General features: G+C 49.7%; 3 pseudogenes; 2 read left to right on the top strand and 1 right to left on the bottom strand.

Annotated features, from left to right (window-relative positions):
• The first annotated feature begins 1,266 nt into the window (after positions 1 to 1,266).
• Positions 1,267 to 2,692, top strand: LOC142070072 (putative G-protein coupled receptor 33; annotated as a pseudogene).
• Positions 2,693 to 4,122: 1,430 nt separating this feature from the next.
• Positions 4,123 to 5,098, top strand: LOC125626090 (putative G-protein coupled receptor 33; annotated as a pseudogene).
• A 12,079-nt stretch (positions 5,099 to 17,177) lies between these two features.
• Positions 17,178 to 20,832, bottom strand: LOC125626091 (putative G-protein coupled receptor 33; annotated as a pseudogene).
• Between the last annotated feature and the right edge of the window lie 535 nt (positions 20,833 to 21,367).

Here is a 21,367-nt window from a genome sequence, read left to right as displayed (position 1 = left end):
TAACATTTCATACAGTGACTTGCTGAGACTGCCCTATGTACTATACACTGAAATGTAAGTCCAACATTTATGTTGCAATTAATTTATAATTATACGGGAAAAATGAGAAGGTCAGCAATTGTTCAGTAATAGTGTAGCTGTAACACATCTGTATATTTATGTCTGATTTTGTAAGCAAGTAGTTTTTAAGTGAGGGAAAACTTGGGGGTACACAATAGAAGGGGTACAGTAGTCTGGAAAGGTTGAGAACTGCTGGCTTAGAGCTTTGTAAATGGGGATCAACTCGTCAGACTAACATGAAATAAGGGGAAAAACTTTACCCATGTCACTGACCTCACCTACTACCTCTGTCTATTGAGTGCCCCATGGGAACCCCACAGATACCCAGTGGCAGGGAGTCCCACCAATTTGCCTTTACAATAGCAAATTTCTGTGGCTTCTAGGGGGGCTTAGCAAGAAAATTCCCCTTTAGACCCAACATGGGGCCCTCCGCCCACTGTCTTGACTCACCTGGGCAGCGGGTGGTGGAAACAGACCCAGCGCAGAGAGAGCCTCAGATGCTGTGTGTTTGGCCAGCAAAGCATCCATGTGTCTGTCCCCTGCACCCCAGAGCCCTCCCCTGTGTGTTGAGTTCACTCCCCTTAACTCTATGTCTTCTACATGCTCCACCCCCACCTGCTCTCTGAGATCCACAAGCTGCAAACCATGAACGGAAATGATCATTGGACACCGTCTTAGCAAAGAAACCACCTAAGCAACAATCATTGCTTTAAAACTAGCCCCACTCCCTCCCAGAGCCTGGCATAGAACCCAGGAGTCCTGGTTCCCAGGCCCCCCCGCAATGCACTAGATTCTTGGCCAGGAGCTCAACTATTGAGGTGTGCCCCCATGAAGAGAAAGGGCCTGTATCTCACAACTCGACCCAGAAATAACCCAGCAGTGTTAGCTCACAACAAAGTCTGAGTCACAAATGATGCAACTCCCATCCAAGGAGTGGGTGGGGGGTTCTAGTGGTTTGACGTGGGGCGGGGGACACTGGGAGTAAGGACCCTGGGTTCTGTTCCAAGCTCTGGGAGGGAGGTGGCGTCTAGTGGTTAGAGCAGATCAATAGTTGTGTGGAGTCCTGTGTTATCTACATGTTGTGGGTACAACTCCTGTGAAATGCGGCCCCTTCCTATTCTAGATAAAATCTCAGTCACACCCAGCCCTCCCCAGAGTGTTCGTTACACAGGCCCCATCCACGGAGCTGGGACCCTGAGAACCCCAATGGGAACCCAACGCTACTGGGAAAACAGCCACCAACGGCATGGTACACGAGACCAAGGTTGAATTCTGAGGGGAGTGGGGTCTCGTGGTTAGAGTGGGGGGGGGGAGGAAGGGGCTAGGAGCCAGGATTCCTGGGTACTATCCCTGGCTAGGGGAGGGCAGAGGGGTCAAGTGGTTAGAGCAGGTCTGTGTGGGGAGCCAGAAACCAGTGGTTCTAGTCCCAGTTCTGGGAGGGGAATGAGGTCCAAAGGGCTAGACTGAGGGGGCCTGGAGTCAGGACTCCTGGGTTCTGGCCATACTCGGGGAGGGAAGGGGAAGGGAGGGCACTGAGTTAGATTCGGGGATACAGGTGCTGAGACCCAGGATTCTGGTTCTACCCTGTGTGTGGCTGCAGCCTCATTGGTTTGTGCAGGGAGGAGAATGAAATGGCGTGTTTCTCACTGCTAGGGCACGGGCTGCACACGTCTGTCTCTCTCTCTCCCTCCCCTCTGCTGCCTCTAATCCCCTTTGTGTTCTTCCTGCTCCTCCTTAGGGTCTCACGGCCCCTCCGCCTTCCTGACCGGCCTGATCCCTCATGGAACCTCATTCTTCCCGGCCAGTCTGGCCCCTCACCGCACCTCTGCCTTCCCACCAGTCCGGCAGCCACTGGGAGCAACCCCCAGCTGGTCGGGAAAGGAAATCAAGTGGCAGCTGCGTGTGGCACCCCCTGATGGGGTTGCTGCCTGTGGGCTCTGCCTGTGGGTTCTGGGGCTGAATATGGGGACAATGATGACCTCCCTCTGATCTTCCATCTGGTCCTCACCAACCTGCTCACGTCCTGCTTTATAATTCTGTTCTTTATAATTCTGCCTAGGCTCCTGCTGGGTCTTCGGCATGGCCATGTATGAGCTCCTCAACGCCTGCCTCTCCCCGGGCATGTTCTCTGCCATCTTCCTCCTCATCCTCTCCGGCCTGGACCGCTGCACTCTCGACTGCCCCCCGTCTGGTGCTGCCATCCCCGCACTGTGACCTGGGTCAGGAAGCTGGTCGCGGTTGTATAGCTGGTTTCTTTCGCCCTCAGCGCTCCCTAACTGGGTTTCCTGGAACTCCTGGAGATGGAGGGGGCAGGGTCGTCTGGACGAATAGTTACACCTTCTCTGGAGAGGGAGAGGGAGCCGAGATGCAGGCCTGGAGGAGACCTCTCCATCTGCTGCTGTTCAGGGTGCTGTTTCTGCTGGGCTTCCTGCTGCCCCTTTGCACCAGCGTGGGATGCCAGGTTCAGACAGGGCTGGAGATAAAGAAGAAGGGGTTGGCGAGGAGAGGGAAGCCTTTCAAAGTCACGGTGACTGCGGTGGTGTCGTTCTTGCTCTGCTGGCTGCCCGACCACCTCTGCCACGGCCTGCTGTTTTACAAGAATGCATTGCCAGGGTCGGTCACGAGTGCCTGAAAGTGCCAGGAGTCAGAGAGCACTGGCAACTTGTCATCCCGCCTGTTCCTTCATTCCTGACGGTTCTGAAACCTGATGGGTTCCAGGTATCTCAATGTTTATAAACCGAGCAGTGTCCTTGGGATTCCAAATTCCTTGTTATCTGCAGAATCCCATGTGTTCTAGGTCTCTCAACATTATAAAACTCAATGGGTGTTTAGAGTTTCAGATCACTAGCTGGCTACAGAATCAATGTATTCTAACCTAACTGATTCTTCTGGGTTCTGTGTCATTGGTTGGCTCTGGAATCTTCCCTTTAAGTCTCTCAAATTGTTCACACTCAATAGGGTCCGTGGGTTCTAGATTCCTGGCTGGTGCTAGGACCCCAGTAGATTCTAGAGTGTTTTTAAACCATATAGAATCCAACAGGTTCCAGCTTCTTTGATAGATCTAAAAATCTCATGGGGGTTCTAGATTTCTAAATAGTTTAAAATCCATTTGGTGTGGTGTATTATAGGAGAGTCTGTGTATTATAAACGCAATAGCTAGTTCTTCTCTCCTGCTTTTCCACAGTAGATCACAAAGAACTTTGCCAAGGAGGTCAGGAGCAGTCTCCCAGTTTTTACAAATGGGGAAACTGAGGCCAAGGTCACTCAGTCCACTAGTGGCAGAGCCAGGAATAGGATCAAGGCCTCCTGAGTCCTGGTCTCTATCAACCCTGACTCCTCAGACAGTAAGCTCTCTCGTGCAGGAATTGTCTTTTTCCTCTGTCTTTACACAGCACCTACTACAGCTCAGTATGGGGCCATGACTACACCACCCACTGGGTTCTAGCCCTAGCTGTGAGAGGGGAATGGGGGTTGGTTTAAAGTAATGGCTGTTTCTTAGGTGTTTGATCTGCTAAGACAGTGTCCAAATGATCATATTTATTTATGGTTTGCTCTCTCAACCAGAGAGAGCAGGTTGAGGGGGAGCATGTAGAAGACACAGAGCTAAGGGGACCCTCACCGGCACCAGCTCAACAGAACCAACCCCACCCAGTCCCCACCCTGGAGCCAGATTGGAACCAGCACCTCCTGGAGGAGAAGGCCCCATATCCCATTCCCCACCCCTATGAGCCAGCCCATCCTCCAGACCACAGCAAGGTGATATTATCAGAATAGCTGTGTATTTGACCTACTATACTGTCCCCGTCCCCACTCCTCCTACATCTACTATTCCTCTTTCCCTTGGCCCATATTTCTACCTTGTAGGGGTGAGTTCCATTGGCTATAGCCCAGTTGCTTGGAATATCTAGCCTGGATATTCTGGAGGACCAGAGGGTGCCCAGAGAGATCCTCTCCAATGGTACCTTCCTAACCCCCTCTTATTTCTCCCTTCCTCTTGCCCTCACCCTTGTCCCCTCCTCTGTTGTCCCTTCCAACCCCTCTTCTCTCTCTCCCCAGGGCACCATGGACCAAGACAAGACACCTCTCCCACTAATTGCTGGGGCAAATACCAGCAAGACCCCAGCAGCTATGAGCAATGCTCACCTGGCTGCAGCCGTGTTGCTCTTCCCCACCTTCCTGGTGGATGTGATGGGAAACAGGCTGTACCAGTGGGTGCTGGGGATGAAGATGTGGAGGATGGTGACCACCCTCTGGTTCCTTCACCTGGCTACCTTCTCTTCACCCTGCTGATCCCCTTCTTCGCTGTCTACATCCTCCTGGGTTTCCACTGGGTCTTCGGCATGGCCATTTGCAAGCTTCTCTACACCTCCATCTCCATGGGCATGTTCACCTCCATCTTCCTTCTCACACTCATCAGTCTGGATCTCTATACCGTCACTCAGCATCCCATCTGGTCTTGGAATCACCACACTGTGCCCCAGGCTCAGAAGCTGGCTGTGGGTGTGTGGCTGGCCTCCTTCGGTCTCAGCACTCCCTACCTGGCTTTCCAGGAGACCCACATGCTGGATAGGGGCAGAATCATCTGCATCAACAACTATGCCCTCTCCAGAGACTGGAACGGAGACAAGCTGCAGGGGATGGGAAGATGGGTCCACCTGTCCGTCTCCATGGTCTGGTTCCTGCTGGGCTTCCTGCTGCCCTTCTGCCCCACAATGGGATGCTATGGCTGGTAGGGCTGAAGTTGAAGGAGAAGAAGCTGGCGTGGGCTGGGAAGCCCTTCAAAGTCATGGTGGCCACAGTGGTTTCCTTCTTCCTCGGTTGGCTGCCCTATGACCTCTAACAGAGCTTGAACCTCTACAAGAAGGAGATGCCAGGGTAGGTGGCAGGTGCTTTCTTGGTCATTCATACCTTCACATCCTGCTTCACCCCCATCCTCTACCTCTTTGTGGGGGAGAAATCCTGGCAGGTCTTCAGGACGTCTCTTCTCACGCTGGTCAAAGCGGCTTTTGTCGATGATCTCAGCAGCAGTCTCCCCTAGTCTAGTTGAAGACAGGGGTCAGAAGTCTAGAACAGAAAACAGGTGATGGACTGAAAATGCCTAGGTTTAGGGAGAGTTGAACATTTGGTATCCCATTTCTTTCTAGATTCCTCATGGTTCTAAATCCTAATGGGTTCCAGGCACCTCACTGTTTATAAACCCTGCAGTGTTCCTGGATTCTAGATTCCCTCCTCTCTCTGGAATCCCATGCGTTCTAGGTCTCTCATTTTTTTTCATACTGAATGGCCATCAATGGCACCAAATCGGTAGCCAGCTCCAGAATCTTGTTTCTTTTAGGACTCTCAATGTGGTGTAACCTAACTGATGCTCTTGGATTCTGCATCTCTAGGTGGCTCTAGAATTTCCTTCATTCTAAGCCTCTCAGTGTGTTCATACGCAAAGTCCATGGGTTCTAGATTCCTGACTGGACCAAAGACATCACTGGATTCAAGAGTGTTTTCAAACCACATAGAATCCAACTAATTTCAGATTCTTTTCTGAGATTTTCATTGTGGTTCTAGATTTCTAAATGGTTTTTAATCCAGTAGGTGTACTATATTGTAGAAGAATCTGTGTATTACTTTAGTGATATCTAGCTCTTCTCTAGTGCTTGTCATCAGTAGATCTCAAAGAACTTTAGCAAGGAGATCAGTAGCAGTCTTCCAGGTTATACAAATGGGGAAGTTGAGTCACAGAGTGGGGATGTGACTTGGCCAAGGACACCCAGTAGAACCTTTGGTCTGGCCAGTGGCAGAACTGAAAACAAACCCAGGTCTCCTGCATCCCAGCCAGGTCTCTATATATTGTATCTCCATAGATTGTGAGCTTTCGGTGTACAGCGCCTGTACAGCAGGGTGCTGGGTCAGGACTAGGGCTCCTGGAACTACCTGAAATAAAATATAATAAGTATAATCATTCCCAGGCATTCCTTGAATGACATAGATTCTGTAAAGTTTGTGTGATGGCTCTGAAATACTTTACAACCATCGCGTGACCCGGTCACTGGGATATTTAGTGTGTGGAGGCTCTGGCTTAGATTAAGATTGGCCAATAAGGACAACAAGCCAGCAGGACAAAGAGCGGCTCCACAGAAACCACCTGTCCATGAACAGTTCAGGGTGGTAAAGAAGTAACATCCAAGAAATCAAGAAGACCCCACCTCTCAGCTCCAGCCAAGTTATAAAACTTTGGCCAAGGCTGGAGACCAGCAGATCCAATGGACAATAAAGACTTGAAAAGACCTGCCTGGTGGATTCTCCATCACTAGCAATTTTTAAGGCAGGACTGGGTGTTTTTCTAAGAGATCTGCTCTAATTCAACCAGGGACTAATTCAGAGACGTTCTGCCTGAGGTCAGAGTAGGGGACCACCATGCTTCTTCTAGCTTTGGAATCTCTGAATCCATCCAGAGAACAGGCAGATGTTGTCAGGGTGGCGTACCAGTTGTCACCTAGGGCCCACTGGGGTGTCTGAGGAAGCCAGGCCTGCATAGACCACCAGCTCAGGGTGGAGGCTGTAGGTAAGTTAGACATATGTGTTTTACTGTTCAAACAAAACAAGACTGACAACTATGACACTTACCACCTCTCACTGACTCAAAATTCAATAGGATCTCATAGATTCTAGGAATCCTGGCCGATTGTTAACCTCTTGGGTCCCAGCTCTGTCAGTGTTTTGAATGTGATCTGATCTGATGTGGCCTGGATTTAGACATTATGTTTTTAAACCCCATGTATGTTTCAAAAGCCAATAGGGTCCTATGAGTTCTAGGTACTTGGCTGGTTCTTGAACCTTTGAGTTCTAGGTGTGCGAAGATTTTAAAACTCAATCGGTCCGATGTGGATCAGAACATCTTAGTTTCAAACCTCATATATGATGTCCTAGGTGACATAGGACCAGTTTGGGTTTTAAAAAACTTGTCAGAGGTAGTTGTCAAAAAACTTGTCAAAAGGTTCAAGAACCACTCAGATATCGAGAACTCATGGGGTACTATTGCATTTATATCTATCTATCTATATCTATGTCAGAGTTCCCTCCCCACTCTGAACTCTGGGGTACAGATGTGGGGACCAGCATGAAAGACCCCCTAAGCTTATTTCTACCAGCTTTGGTTAAAACTTCCCCAAGGCACAAATCCTTCCTTGTCCTTGGACGGTATTACTTCCACCACCAAGTGATTTAGACAAAAATCCAGGAAAAAGGGCCACTTGGAGTCCCTATTTCCCCAAAATATTCCCCCAAGCCCTTTCACCCCCTTTCCTGGGGAGGCTTGAGAATAATTGCTAACCAATTGGTTACAATGTGAGCACAGACCAAACTCCTGGGTTTTTAGGACACTGAAAATCAATTAGGTTCTTAAAAGAAGAATTTTATTTACAGAAAAATTAAAAGAATCACACCTGCAAAATCAGGATGGAAGGTAACTTTACATGAGAAATAAAAATATTTAAAACACAGAGGATTCCCCTCTAGGCTCAGCTTTAAAGTTACAGAAAACAGGAATAAAACTCTCTCTTAGCAGAGGGAAAATTCACAAGCTAAAACAAAAGATAATCTAATGCATTTCCTTGCCTTTACTTACAATTTCTGTTATTTTAGATGTATCATTTCAGGTATCTTTTCAGGAGATGGTTTATCTCCTTGGTTTCTCTCTCTGTCCAGAGAGGGAACAAACAAAGACAGCACAAACAAAACCTCTCTCCCAGATTTGAAAGTATCTTCTTTCCTTATTGGTCCTTTTGGTCAGGTGCCAACCAAATTATTTCAGCTTCTTAACCCCTTACAGGTAAAGTGATTCTGTACCTCTGGCCAGGAAGGATTTTATATTATTGCATACATAAAAGTTGTCAAGTATCGGGGGTAGCCGTGTTAGCCTGTATCCACAAAAACAGCAAGGAGTCCAGTGGCACTTTAAAGACTAACAGATTTATTTGAGCACAAGCTTTTGTGGATAGAAAACCCACTTCCTCAGATGCACACATAAAGGTTGTTATCCTTCCCTTTATATTTATTACAATCTACTTACACACACACACACACAGAGTAGTACCACACAAGTTCTAGATATTTGGCTAGTTCTGAAACCTCTGGAGTTCTAGGTGTGACAGTGTTTTGAAATGCAATCAGATCTGACATGGTCTAGTACTTCAAGGGCTCCAAACACCTATATGTCTGAAAAAACAGTAGGATCGTGTGAATTCTAGATGTGCAGTTAGTTCTAGAAACTCCAGGGTTACAAATCAATCCATTTAAAAAAAAACTATGGAAGCTCGAGCCTTTTACAAGCAAGACCCCTCGGGGCAGCATACCTGGAACTGAGAACATTCTCCGCTTTGAGGGCGAGGTCCATGGAATCACATGTGCATGGAGGGCTGCAGAACAGAGCAGTGGGAGTCACTCCCTGGAGCTGGAGAAGGGAGGAGGACTGGCTGCCTTGCAGGAGGAGGGCAGCAAGCCCCCTGGGCAGAGCAGTGCTGCAGGCGGAAACCCGGGCAGCTAAAGGCAGCTCCTGGCAGGCTGCAGGGATCTGCAGACTGAGGCCCTGACACACGGGCAAAGAGGGTGCTGGAGCCACTGAAGGAAGTGGCTGGACCATGGACTGCAGTTTGCCACTGAAGGGAGTGGCCAGACAGTAGACTACAGGTCCCCCCGGAAGGAGGGGACAGAGTGTGGCGCAGCCAGGGGACAGTGTCACTGTAGGAGGACGCCGTGGTCCTGGGAGTGATGTGGGTCCAGGAACAGAGGTGACAGCAGGCAAGACACCACCAGAAAAGGGCACAGCGCTAATTCCCTGGACAGCCAGCAGGAGGCACCGCAGTGGTGAGTCGTGCCCCGTCACAGTGTTCATCTGGGAACCCCCCCGAAAGAGAAGCATAACAAATAATCACCAATTATTTTGGAATATTAAGCCTGTAAGGCAATAAGGCATGGAGTGAACAGGCCAGGTCCTCGGCCAGTGTAAATCAGTGTAACTTTGTTGACTTCACTTCAGAGTTCTCGGGTTCTTCTCCTGCCGCTGGGAGGTGAGTGCGGTCTGGGGCGGGGGGGGTGCTAGGAGCAAGGACTCCTTGGTTCAATCCCCAGCTCTGGGAGGGCAGGGGGGTCTGGGGGCGGGGCTAGGAGCAAGGACTTCTCGGTTCAATCCCCAGCTCTGGGAGGGCAGTGGTCTCTAGCAGTTAGAGCAAACTTCGTAACACCAAAACATTTCATGAATTAGTATAAAATTTGCCAGATTATTTCGCTCAATCACCACAAATCAGACATTTTCAAATGAAACATTTTTATTTTCTTTTTCAAAATGGCTTTGTCTTGAAATGTGCTTCAATTTTATTTAAAATGTGTAAAATCTAAGCTCACAAAGAAAACCATTTTCTTCGGACTGAAACAATCCCCCCCTCCTTTTCATTTGCCAAAAAATAATAATTTGGGGTCATCTCCAAATAAGTGCCCCTCTCCCAATTTTTTGGAATAAACAGAGACCCGAAGAATCGGTTATTAGCACAGGACTTACACGCCATCAGTGGTCCCAATTCAGCCCCATTGTGGCTGAAGACACCAGGTCAAAGGCGATAATAGAGACGAGAACACAGACATCTCCCTTTCTAGATCAAAATAGCAGTGGCCATGTCTCTAGGCCCCCACATGTCAGCTCAATGTGTGTGTTACTCACCCTCAATTTCTGCTGGAAGCCGTACCTCACAGGGGTTGAATTGCTGTTAAACACGGGTGCAAACAGCTTGAGGAGTGGACTCACTTTTGCAGTATGGCCGCACTGGCCCTCGGTCCTGTTGCGTAGCTGTTCTCAGGGGCCGTCCAGGCTTGTTGTTTCCTGAAATTCGGCCTCTTTGCTATTTCTCCTCGCTTTGCACCGAGAACATTATAACAATCTGAAAATGTTCAATCAGCATGTGTAGCGGGGAGGGGGAGCCTGTATAACGGTAACCAAATGACCTCAAATTTGCATTACAAACCCTGCCCCGTTTTTCAAGGTAATTGCCCCATGCACGGAGGCGTCAGTGCAATTTGTGAATATTAACAGCAGCTCACCTTCAGGGGGCTGCATCTCATGTAGTCCCCAATTAAACATTCACCCTTTCCTCCAGCAGAGCCCCTGAGGCTTGGTGCCACTTTCCAAGTGTAAGCAGAGTCTGGATGAGCTCTCCCCTAACATCTAGTGGTGAGATGTGGAAGCTGATTTCGTTTGCATGGACACACCCACCCTGCTTCGCTCAGCATGATGGGATTGCTTGTCCAAATGATCAGTTCTGGCTGGAGTTGGATCCCAAGTCTCCTTGTTATTGGGGAAGGAGTAATAAACATTGGTATCCTTGCTGTGCGAACCAAGGGCAGCAGAACTGTACCTCACATACCCCAATGGAGGGACTCACCCTCAACTGAACAGCACTCACTAGGCAGGGGACATGGGTTTCAAAGCCCAGTGAGTGGAGAGAGGGTGTGGATAGGTAGCTGGTGGTGTGGGTTGGGTCCCAGACAGTGTTTGACCTATTCTCTCTCTGTAGAATAATAAAAGACCTAATTTAGACTCAATTGAGAGTCTTGTTACATGCTGCAGAGCTGAAATCACTGATACCTAGGTCTAAGTCTTAGACCTACTTTGGGACAGTGTCTCTCTTGCAAGAGACTATCCAGGTGCACTAGCAGAGAGGCTCTCCCATAAACAGCTGAAATCACTGACAGTTGTGTTAAGTGGGGGGTGGGGCCTGAAGACATCTTGGTGAGTGGCCAGCTGGCAGAGAGGTGGGGAAAGTGGCCGGCAAGGTGGCTGGTGGAGAGATGGAGTAAGCGGCCAGCAGAGAAGAACATAAGAGTGGCCCTACTGGGTCAGAGCCAAGGTCCATCTAGCCCAGTATCCTGTCTTCTGACAGTGGCCAGTGCCAGGTGCCCCAGAGGGAATGAACAGAGCAGGGAATCATCAAGTGATCCATCCCGTCGCTCACCCCCAGAGTCTAGGGACACCATTCCCTAGCCATTCCCAACAGAAGCTGGTGGAGAGGGCCCGAGCAGAGCCCCGCAGAGGCATGGCAACCAGCGAGTGCCCAAGCAGTGCAGCATGTAAGGTGCCTCCTTACCCCCCGCCCCCACCTTCCACCCAGGGTGGGCGGCGAACTCTGCGGCTGAACCTCTGAACTCTGGGGCTGCACTGGCCAAGGACAGCAACTGTGAGTGGGGTACAGAGAAGGGATGGGCACATTAAAGGGACTTTGGGGGTTGCTGGACTTAAGATCCTGAGGGCCAAAGCACCCTGCCAAACCTACTTACAGGTGGGTCTTTTGCTCATGGTTTGTGTTTATGAACCCTAGTTGCGGTGTTTTCCCAAATTAATGCTGAGTTACTTCCCTCCTTTATTAAAAGTTTTTACTACACTTAAACTCTGTGCTTGTGAGAGAGGAAGTACTGATTCTTAGAGGCACCCAGGGGGTGGTGTGTAATTGTCCCAGGTCACTGGGTGGGGTTCGAGACAGTTTTGTGTTGTATTGTTGAAAAGGAACCCCTAGATACTGAACCCGGCCCTTGATGCTGCTGGCTCCACCTGGCAGAAGGGTTTCACAAGTCAATGTGAGTCTGCAACTGGTTTTCAGAGCGGTGTGAAAAAATTAAGAGTGACTCCTTTTCATGCGGCTTTAATCGAGGGCCTTGGATCCCAAGGCCCCGAACCTGCCCCATTCATTCTGCCCCCATCTTGCTCAGAGACAGCCAGATTCAAGCCAAGCCAAGAGTGTGCGTGGATTTCAGAGCTCTTTGACTCGTCGGTTCTGACAGGAAAAATTTTCTCCGCAGGCGCAGATGCAGAAGCGCCCTTAGCAGATCTGCTCGGGGACTCCCAGACCATGGGCAGTTTTGAACTCAGCGTCAGCAGCACCTGGTTGCAAGTGACCCCTCTCCTCATAAGTCACGTGCCCCAGCGCCTTAATCATTTTCATTGCTCTCCACTGGACTCTCTCCAGTTTTTCCACAGCACTTCTGTAGTGGGGGTCCCAAAATTGGACACAATACTCCAGATATGGCCTCACCAGTGCCAATAGAGGGGAATGATCACTTCCCTCAATCTGCTGGCAATGCTCCTACTAATGCAGCCCAAGATGCCATTACCCTTTATATCAACAAGGGCACACTGTTGACTCATATCCAGCTTCTCATTCACTGTAACCCCTAGGTCCTTTTCTACCTGTGTCCTCTTGTTTTTTCCTACCCCCCCCCCCAGATGTTCTGGTTTAACTTGGATTTAAACTTGGAGAGTGGTCAGTTCGGGTGAGCTATTACCAGCAGGAGAGTGAGTTTGTGTGTGTATGGGGGTGGGGGGGATGTGAGAAAACCTGGATTTGTGCAGGAAATGGCCCAACTTGATTGTCATGCACATTGTGTAAAGAGTTGTCACTTTGGATGGGCTATCACCAGCAGGAGAGTGAATTTGTGTGGGGGGGTGGAGGGTGAGAAAACCTGGATTTGTGCTGGAAATGGCCCACCTGATGATCACTTTAGATAAGCTATTACCAGCAGGACAGTGGGGTGGGAGGAGGTATTGTTTCATATTCTCTGTGTATATATAAAGTCTGCTGCAGTTTCCACGGTATGCATCCGATGAAGTGAGCTGTAGCTCACGAAAGCTTATGCTCAAATAAATTGGTTAGTCTCTAAGGTGCCACAAGTACTCCTTTTCTTTTCACTTAGCCAGTCAGTCCCCAGCCTGTAGCGGTGCATGGGATTCTTCCGTCCTAAGTGCAGGACTCTGCACTTGTCCTTGTTGAACCTCATCAGATTTCTTTTGGCCCAATCCTCCAATTCGTCTAGGTCACTTTGGATCCTATCCCTACTCTCTGGCATATCTACCTCTCCCCCCAGCTTAGTGTCATCCACAAACTTGCTGAGGGTGCAATCCATCCCATCATCCAGATCATTAATAAAGAAGAAAAAAAAAACTGGCCCCAGGACTGACCCCTGGGGCACTCTGCTTGATACCGGCTGCCAACAAGACATCGAGACATTGATCACTACCCATGGAGATAGACAATCTAGCAAGCTTTCTATCCATTTTATAATCCATTCATCCAATCCAAACTTTTTTAACTTGCTAGCAAGAATACTGCGGGAGACCATATCAAAATCTTTGCTAAAGTCAAGATATATCACGTCCACCGCTTTCCCCATAACCACATAGCCAGTTATCTCATCATAGAAGGCAATTAGATTAGTCAGGCATGACTTGCCCTTATGAACCCATGTTGACGGTTCCTGATCACCTTCCTCTCCTTCAAGTGCTTCAATATGGATTCCTTGAGGACCTGCTCCATGATTTTTCCAAGGACTGAGGTCAGGCTGACAGGTCTTTAGTTCCCCGGATTCTCCTTCTTCCTTTTTTTAAAGATGGGCACTACATTAGCCTTTTTCCAATCATCCGGGACCTCCCCTGATTGCCACAAGTTTTCAAAGATAATGGCCAATGGCTCTGATGTTCGAAATCTAGATCGCATCATATCAGAACACATTCAAAACACTGAGAGTCCTGGTACTCAAGAGGTTAAGAACTGGCTAGGGTTTCCTAGAAGCTATGAGATCCTACTGAATTCTGAATCAGCGAGAGGTGCTTTCTGTCATGGTTGCCAGCCTTGTTTCATCTGAACAATAGGAAAAGGAAAAGATTTTTAAAATAGAGGAGCTACGCACATATCTAACTTACCTGAAGCCCTCCACCCGGGGCTGGTGGCCCACACAGGCCTGGCTTACTCAGATACCCCAGTGGTTCCAGGTGACAACTGGTACAGCACCCCAACAATATCTCCCTGACCTTTGGATAGATTCAGAGATTCTAAAGCCAGAAGGAGCATAGTGGTCCCCTAGTATGACTTCCTGAAGAACATCCCCGAATTAAAGTCCCTGGTTGAACTAGAGCAGATCTCTTAGAAAAACACCCAGTCCTGCCTTAAACATTGCTGGTGATGGAGAATCCACCAGGAAGGTCTTTTAAAATCTTTCTTCTCCTTTGGATTTGCTGGCCCCCAGCCTTGGCCAAGCTTTTGTATCTTGGCTTGAGCTGGCAGGTGGGATCTTCATACTTACTGTGACTTGTGACCCAATGTTTGTGGTACCCCAAACTGAAAATGCCAAGGTGAGGGTGGGCTGCAAAAAAGGAGTGCAGATTCTCCCAAAACTGGTGGTTAATACTGTAGTTAAATTCACCAACCAGCCACACACCGTGTTCCTGGTCCACAACACGGGTTATTGAGAAGTCAAAAAAAAAATCACACAGGTCCCTCTATTGCATTCCAGTCGCAGGCTCCCAATCAGCAAATAACTCCAGTACAGTGAGAAGTTACTTAAAACTCTATTCACTATACAAAATATTCTGGTCCTCAAAGGGCCAACCACATTCCCAGATCAATACTAGTTTGGATCTTACCCAAAATGCCATGCTGCCAGCCAATCCTTTTGTATCTAAAAACTAAAGGTTTTATTGTTAACTAAAAGAAAAGAAAGAGAAGAGAGTTGTTAAAGGGTGAAAGCAATCAGATACGTACATATGATTTCTGAGTCCATAGATCAGGTTCCTCGCAGCACTGGCGAGTTTGCTGGCTTGTAAAGTTCTTCTGGAACACACCCAAAGCTTGGATGGGCCTGTCAGATCTTCGTTGAGAGCTGCAGTGTGCAGAGAAGTTGCTCCAGAGGTGAGGAGCCGGGTTGAAGACAAAATGGAGAAGATGCAGCTGCCTTTTATGTTTGCCACGTGGCTTGTGCATCCTCTGTCCCAAACACAAGCTCCCACCATATGGACATGGAAAAGCACTTGGAGTCCACAGGCATCTCCCTACATGTCCTGCTGACTCATAGGCGTGTCCCCTGGCTTCTCCCAACGGGCTCATTGTACAGCTGATTGCCCTGGATGGGCCGTCCAACAGGCTGGATAGTGCAGATGCCAGTGTGACTGGGGGTGTCACCCAGATACACAGCACAAGTTTGAGATGTCCATATACCACACATATTTATGACTCATGATACAAAGATGACACACACATGTCAATCAGCTTATCATATTTCGCAAATCAGAACTCTGAGGTGGTTGCGGCTGTCCCTCCTCTGTCTGGGAGGGAGGCCATGCCCCCTCACTGCAACACGGCTGGAAGGGCACCGTTCAGGGGGAATGGGCATAAGGGTCTCCGTCGGCGGTGTAGAGCAGTAATTAGTTAGGGGCCCAGGCCCTCTGATAGGGCAGGGCACCAAACAACTAGAGGGCTCTGGCCTGCAATCAGAGTAAAGAAGCAAGGCCCTCAGGCAGGGCAGGGCACCAAACAGTCAGGGGTCCAAACATTTTGGTATTGGTGAACCGCCAATAAATGCAGGCCTTTTGGCCTAGGGTGGGGAGCCTGGTGAGGTGGTGAGGTGGCAGGGGTAGGGGGACCTGAGCCCACCCGAATCCACCGGGTCCCAGCCCAGGGCCCTAACAGCGATGGAGTGGTACACCAATAGGTCAGTGGGGAAATTCAGCCATAACATTGGCCAGCTGTGAATGAGAAAACAGCCAAATTATATTCAGCTCTCCAGGCAACTTCCTACACTCCCGTTCAAGGGGAGGGGTGGAAATACCTGGGTCCCAGTGTCGTTGATCATCCCGCCAGGATAAAACAGCTAACGGCAGCCCCAGCAACTCCTCAGTGTCTCCAGCGACTGGCAGCTCTGGCTGTCCCTCCAGGTCGCTAGAGCGGTCACGGAGCTGGAGGGCCTGCCTTTTATACTTCTGGTTCCTGTCCCGCCCCTCTCCTTCCGGTGGGACGGGCACGGGTGTCCTGGTTCTGCCCACCAGGGGTCAGTTGTGACGGTCCCTCCGGCCATCTGGGAAGGACGCCACGCTCTGTTTCTACAATAACTTGCCCAGTGAAACCTTACAGGGCATATCTCGTATGATTCACTGCAATTTTGTAATATTGGTATCCATAATATTATGAATGGTCACCCACATTCCATACCGCATCACAGTCACTAGCTTGGACGTTACCTCTTCACGACCCTGAAGTGCTCACGGGCAGGGGGTTTCTCTGGAGCCGCTCTTTGTCTTGCCAGCTTGTTTTCCTTACCAGCTGCTCTTAAATTAAGCCAGAGCCTCCCCCACACTAAATATCCCAGTGATCGGGTCACAAGGTGTTGGAAATTATTTCAGAGCTGCCACAAAAAAATTATAGAAACTACGTACTTCAAGCAACACCTGGGAATTATTATTAATTATTATTTTTTATTTCAGCAGAGCTTGGAGCCCCAGTCCTCGCCCAGGACACCGCTGTGCTAGGCACTGTACAAACACAGAGCAAAAAGAGAGTCCATGTCACAGAAAGCCCAAAATGCATAGAGACCTGGGCTGGGACACAGGAGAGCTGGGTTTGTTCCCAGTTCTGCCACTGGAGAGACTGAAGGTTCTACTGGGTGACACTGGCCAAGTCACTGCCCCACTCTGTGCCTCAGTTTCCCCATTTGTAAAAACTGGAAGACTGCTACTGACCTCCTTGCTAAAGTTCTTTGAGATCTACTGATGACAAGCACTAGAGAAGACCTAGATATCGCTATTATACGACACAGACTCTTCTATAATATACTACACCTAATGGATTTTAAACCATTTGGAACTCTAGAACCAGGATGAAACTTTTAGCAAGCAATCTGGAAGCTGTTGGATTCTATGTGGTTTGAAAACATTCTAGAATCCAGTGATGTCCTGCATCCAGGTGGGAATCTAGAACCCATGGACTTTGAGTTTGAACACATTGAGAGGCTTAAAATAAATGAAATTCCAGAGCCAGCTTGTAATGCAGAATCCAAGAGAGTCAATTAAATTAGAACACAGTCAGAGACCTAAAACCAACAAGATTCTGGAGCTGGCTACTGATCTGGTGCCATTGGTGACCCACTGAGTTTGAAAAAAAATTGAGTGACCTAGAACGCATGGGAATCTAGAATCCAGGGACACTGTAGGGTTTATAAACTTTGACATAGCTGGAACACATCAGGTTTTAGAAACGTTGGGGATCTAGGAACAACTGGGATGGCAAGTTTATAACTCTTCCTAAGTTTGGCCACCTTCACACCATCTTCTGTTTTGTGTTCTCGACTTCTGACTCATGTCTTCCACTAGACTCAGGGGCACTGCTGCTGAGATCATCAACAAAAGCCATCTTGACCAGAGTGAGAAGAGACGTCCTGAAGACCTACCAGAAATTCTCCCCTACTAAGAGGTAGAGGTTGGTGGAGAAGCAGGCATTGAAACAGGACATGAAGGTGTAAATGACCAAGAGGACGCCCGTCACCAATTCTGGCACCTCCTTCTTGTACAGCTTCAAGCCATGGTAGAGGTGGTGGGGCAGCTAGTCGAGGAAGAAGGAAACCACTGTGTGGAAGGTGATGAAGAGCAACACAGCAGAGGCCAGGTGTGGGGTCTTCATGGTCTCTGTGGTCTTGCAGGAATTTTCCACTGGGGTTGGTGGGAGTGCCATGATATCTTGTTCCACAGCACCCTGGGAAGAGACAGAAGAGGGGTTGGAAGGGACGACAGTGGAGGTGACATGGGAGAGTGGAAGAGGAGAAAGGAGAAATACCAGAGTGAGTTAGGAAGGTAACGTTGGAGGGGACACCTTGCTGGGCAACCTCTGGTCCTCCAGAATATCCCGACTGGATATTCCCAGAAACTGGGCTACAGCCAGTGGTACTCACTGCTACAGGATAGAGCTGTGAGCAGTAGGGGAGGACAAGGACGATAGCAGATATGGGAGGAGTGGAGAAGAGGACACTCTAGGAGACCAAATATACAGCTATGCAGAGAATACCACGTAGCTGTGATCTGGATGACTGGCTGGCACAGGGGAGCAGGAAATGGGCCATGGGGCCTTTCCCCTCTCAGGTGGCCAGCTCTAATCTGGCCCCAGGGCAGGGGATCATGCCTACTCAGTTGGGGGGGATCGGTGCTCTTGACTCTTAGCATGCAGGAGCTGGTGCCAGTGGAACTCACTGCTACAAGGAAGAAAAAGCCACCCCTCCCCCACCCCATCTCTTGTGCTCATCTGCCAGTCACAGGAACTGAGGCTACACCCTGACTCATGAGAGGGTGCAGGGTCCTTCTCACCCTCATTGTAACACAGGAAGCCTCAATCCACCAAGCTGTTTCTCTGCCCCCCAGCCGGGCTGCCAGCCCTGCAGCAGGGACCTCGGGGATTTTGCCTCTTTCTGGGATTGCCTCCTTCACAGCCTTATTAGCATGGAGTCCTGTCTGCTCTGGAGAATGGCCTACTGGTTAGAGAATGCGGGAGGGGCTGGGAGCCAAGACTCCTGGGCTCTGGGGGGACGTGGGATCCTGTTGCTTAGACTCCCCAAAGGAGGAACACCTCATCTGATTAACATGAAACAAAACAGAAAAATTCACCCACGTCACAGACATCCCCTGCTACCTCTGTCTATTGTGTGCCCTGTGTTAACCCCAGGGCTATCGGTGGCAGGGACTTTTACAGGCTAACCCTTCTGATACCAGTGGCAGGGAGTTTTACAGGAGAACCCCACTGATACCCAGTGGCTGGGAGTCCCACTGGTTTCCCTTTACAATAGCAAATGTTGTGGCTCCCAGGTGGCCTTAGCAAGGAAATTCCCCTTTAGACCCAATGCTGGGCCCTCTTCCCATTGTTTTGACTCTCGTGGGCAGCAGGTGGTGGAAACACGGACCCAGCAGAGAGACAGATGACATGTGTTTGCCCAGCAAAGCGTCTACGTGTCTGTCCCCGCCTCAGCTTTGCCCTGTGCGTTGAGTTCACTCCCCTTAACTCTGTGTCTTCTACATGCTCCAGCCCCACCTACTCTCTCACATTGAAAAGCTGCAAACCATAAACGGAAATGGTCATTCGGACACTGTCTTAGCAGAGCAACCACCTAAGAAACTGCTTGAAAACTAGCCCCCACTCCCCTCCCAGAGACAGGGCTAGAATCCAGTGGGAGGTGTAGTCATGGCCCCAAGCCTCGCTGTGCTAGGCACTGTATAAAAACAAGAGAGAGCTTACTGTCTAAGGAGTCAGTATTTGCTAGAGACCAGGTCCAGGTCTCAGAAGGCCTTGGTACCATTCCTGGCTCTGCCACTGGCGGACTAAGTGACCTTAGCCAAGGCACTTCCATACTCCCTGCCTCAGTTTCCCCATTTGTAAAAACTGGGAGACTGCTACTGACCTCCTTGGCAAAGTTCTTTGAGATCTACTGAGGACAAGCACTAGAGAAGAGCTGGCTATTGCTCTTATAATACACAGACTCTTCTATAATATACCACACACAATGGATTTTATACCATTTGGAAATCTGGAACCCGCATGAGATTTTTAAGTCAACAAAGAGTCTGGAACCTGTTGGAGTCTATATGGTTTTAAAACACTCTAGAATCCACTGGAGTCCTAGCACCAGTCAGGAATCTAGAACCCATGGACGCTATTAAGTATGAAGTCTTTGAAAAACTTAAAACAAAGATTCCAGAGCCAGCCAGTGATGCAGAAGCCATGAGAATCAGTTAGGTTAGAATACATCAAGAAACAAAAACAAACAAGATTCTGGAGCCCGCTAGTGATTTGGAACCCTTGACAGCCATTGACTTTGAAAAAATTGAGAGAACACATGGGATTCTGCCGATAACGAGGACTCTGGAATCGGTTTATAAACATTGAGATACCTGGAACCCACAGGGTTTCAGAAGCATCAGGGATGAAGAAACAAGTGGGATGACAAGTTTCCAATGCTCTCTAACTCCAGGCACTTTCAGGCACTCATGACCGACAACGGCACCACATTCTTCTGGAGCAGCAGGCCGTGGCAGAGGTGGTCGGGCAGCCAGCAGATGAAGAATGACACTACCGCAGTCACCATGACTTTGAGAGGCTTCCCGCTCCTCACCATCCCCTTCTTCTTAATCTCCAGCCCCTTCCGGCCCTGGCATCCCACACTGGTGAGGAGGGGCAGCAGGGCGTCCAGCAGAAACTGCACCCTGAACAGCAGCAGATGGAGAGGTCTCCTCCAGGCCTGCATCTCGGCTCTGTCCCCTTCTCCAGAGAAGGTGTAACTATTCTTGCAGACGACTCCAGGAGTTAGGGAGCGCTGAGGGTGAAGGAGACCAGCTACATGCCCGCGACCAGCTTCCTGATCTGGGTCACAGTGCGGGGATGGCAGCACCAGACAGGGGGCAGGGGAGAGTGCAGCGGTCCAGGCTAGTGAGGGTGAGGAGGAAGATGGCAGAGAACATGCCCAGGGAGAGGCAGGCGTTGAGCTCGTACATGGCCATGCCCAAGACCCAGTGGAAACCCAGGCAGAGGGGCTGTGAGACCTTAAGGAGGAGCAGGAAGAACACAAAGGGGATTGGAGGAGACAGAAGAGGGGAAGGGAGAGAGAGAGACAGACGTGTGCAGCCCGTGCCCTAGCAGTGAGAAACACGCCATTTCATTCTCCTCCCTGCACAAACCAATGAGGCTGCAGCCGCACACAGGACCCACTAGACCCCACTCCCAAGAGAATTCAACCTGGGTCTTGTGTACCATGCCATTGGGGGCTGTTTTCCCAGTAGAGTTGGGTTCTCATCCAGGGTTTCAGGGCCCAGCTCCGAGGATGGGGCCTGTGTATTGAACAATCTGGGGAGGGCTGGGTGTGACTGAGATTTTATCTAGAATAGGAAGGGGCCGCATTTCACAGGAGTTGTCTCACGCAGGGACGTACCCACAACATGTAGATAACACAGGACCCCTCACAACTATTGACCTGCTCTAACCACTAGACCCCACCCCCCTCCGAGAGCTGGGGACAGAATCCAGGGTCCTTACTCCCAGCTGCCCCCTGCACTAGCCCATGAGATCCCACTCATCTCCCAGAAGTGGGGACAGAACCCAGGAGTCCTGGCTCCCAGCCCCCTTGCTCTCATCCACAAGACCCTCCACTCCTTGGCTGGGAGTTGCATCATTTGTGACTCAGATTTTATTGTGAGCTAACGGGGCTGGGTGGTTATCTCTGGGTCATGGTGCAGCCCCCTCTCAGGAAAGGACTTCTGCAAAATACAGCCCCTTCCTCTTCACGGGGGCACACCTCAGTAGATGAGCTACTGGCCAAGCATCTAGTGCATTAGAGTCGGGGGGCTGGGAGCCAGGACTCCTGGGTTCTATGCCAGGCTCTGGGAGGGAGAGGGGCTAATTTTAAAGCAGTGGCTGTTGCTTAGGTGGTTTATTTGCTAAGACAGTATCCGATGATCATTTCCGTTCATGGTTTG

Source organism: Caretta caretta, chromosome 24 (genome assembly GCF_965140235.1).
Source record: "Caretta caretta isolate rCarCar2 chromosome 24, rCarCar1.hap1, whole genome shotgun sequence".
Lineage (NCBI taxonomy): Eukaryota > Metazoa > Chordata > Testudines > Cheloniidae > Caretta > Caretta caretta.
This window is presented reverse-complemented; position numbering and strand designations above follow the sequence as displayed.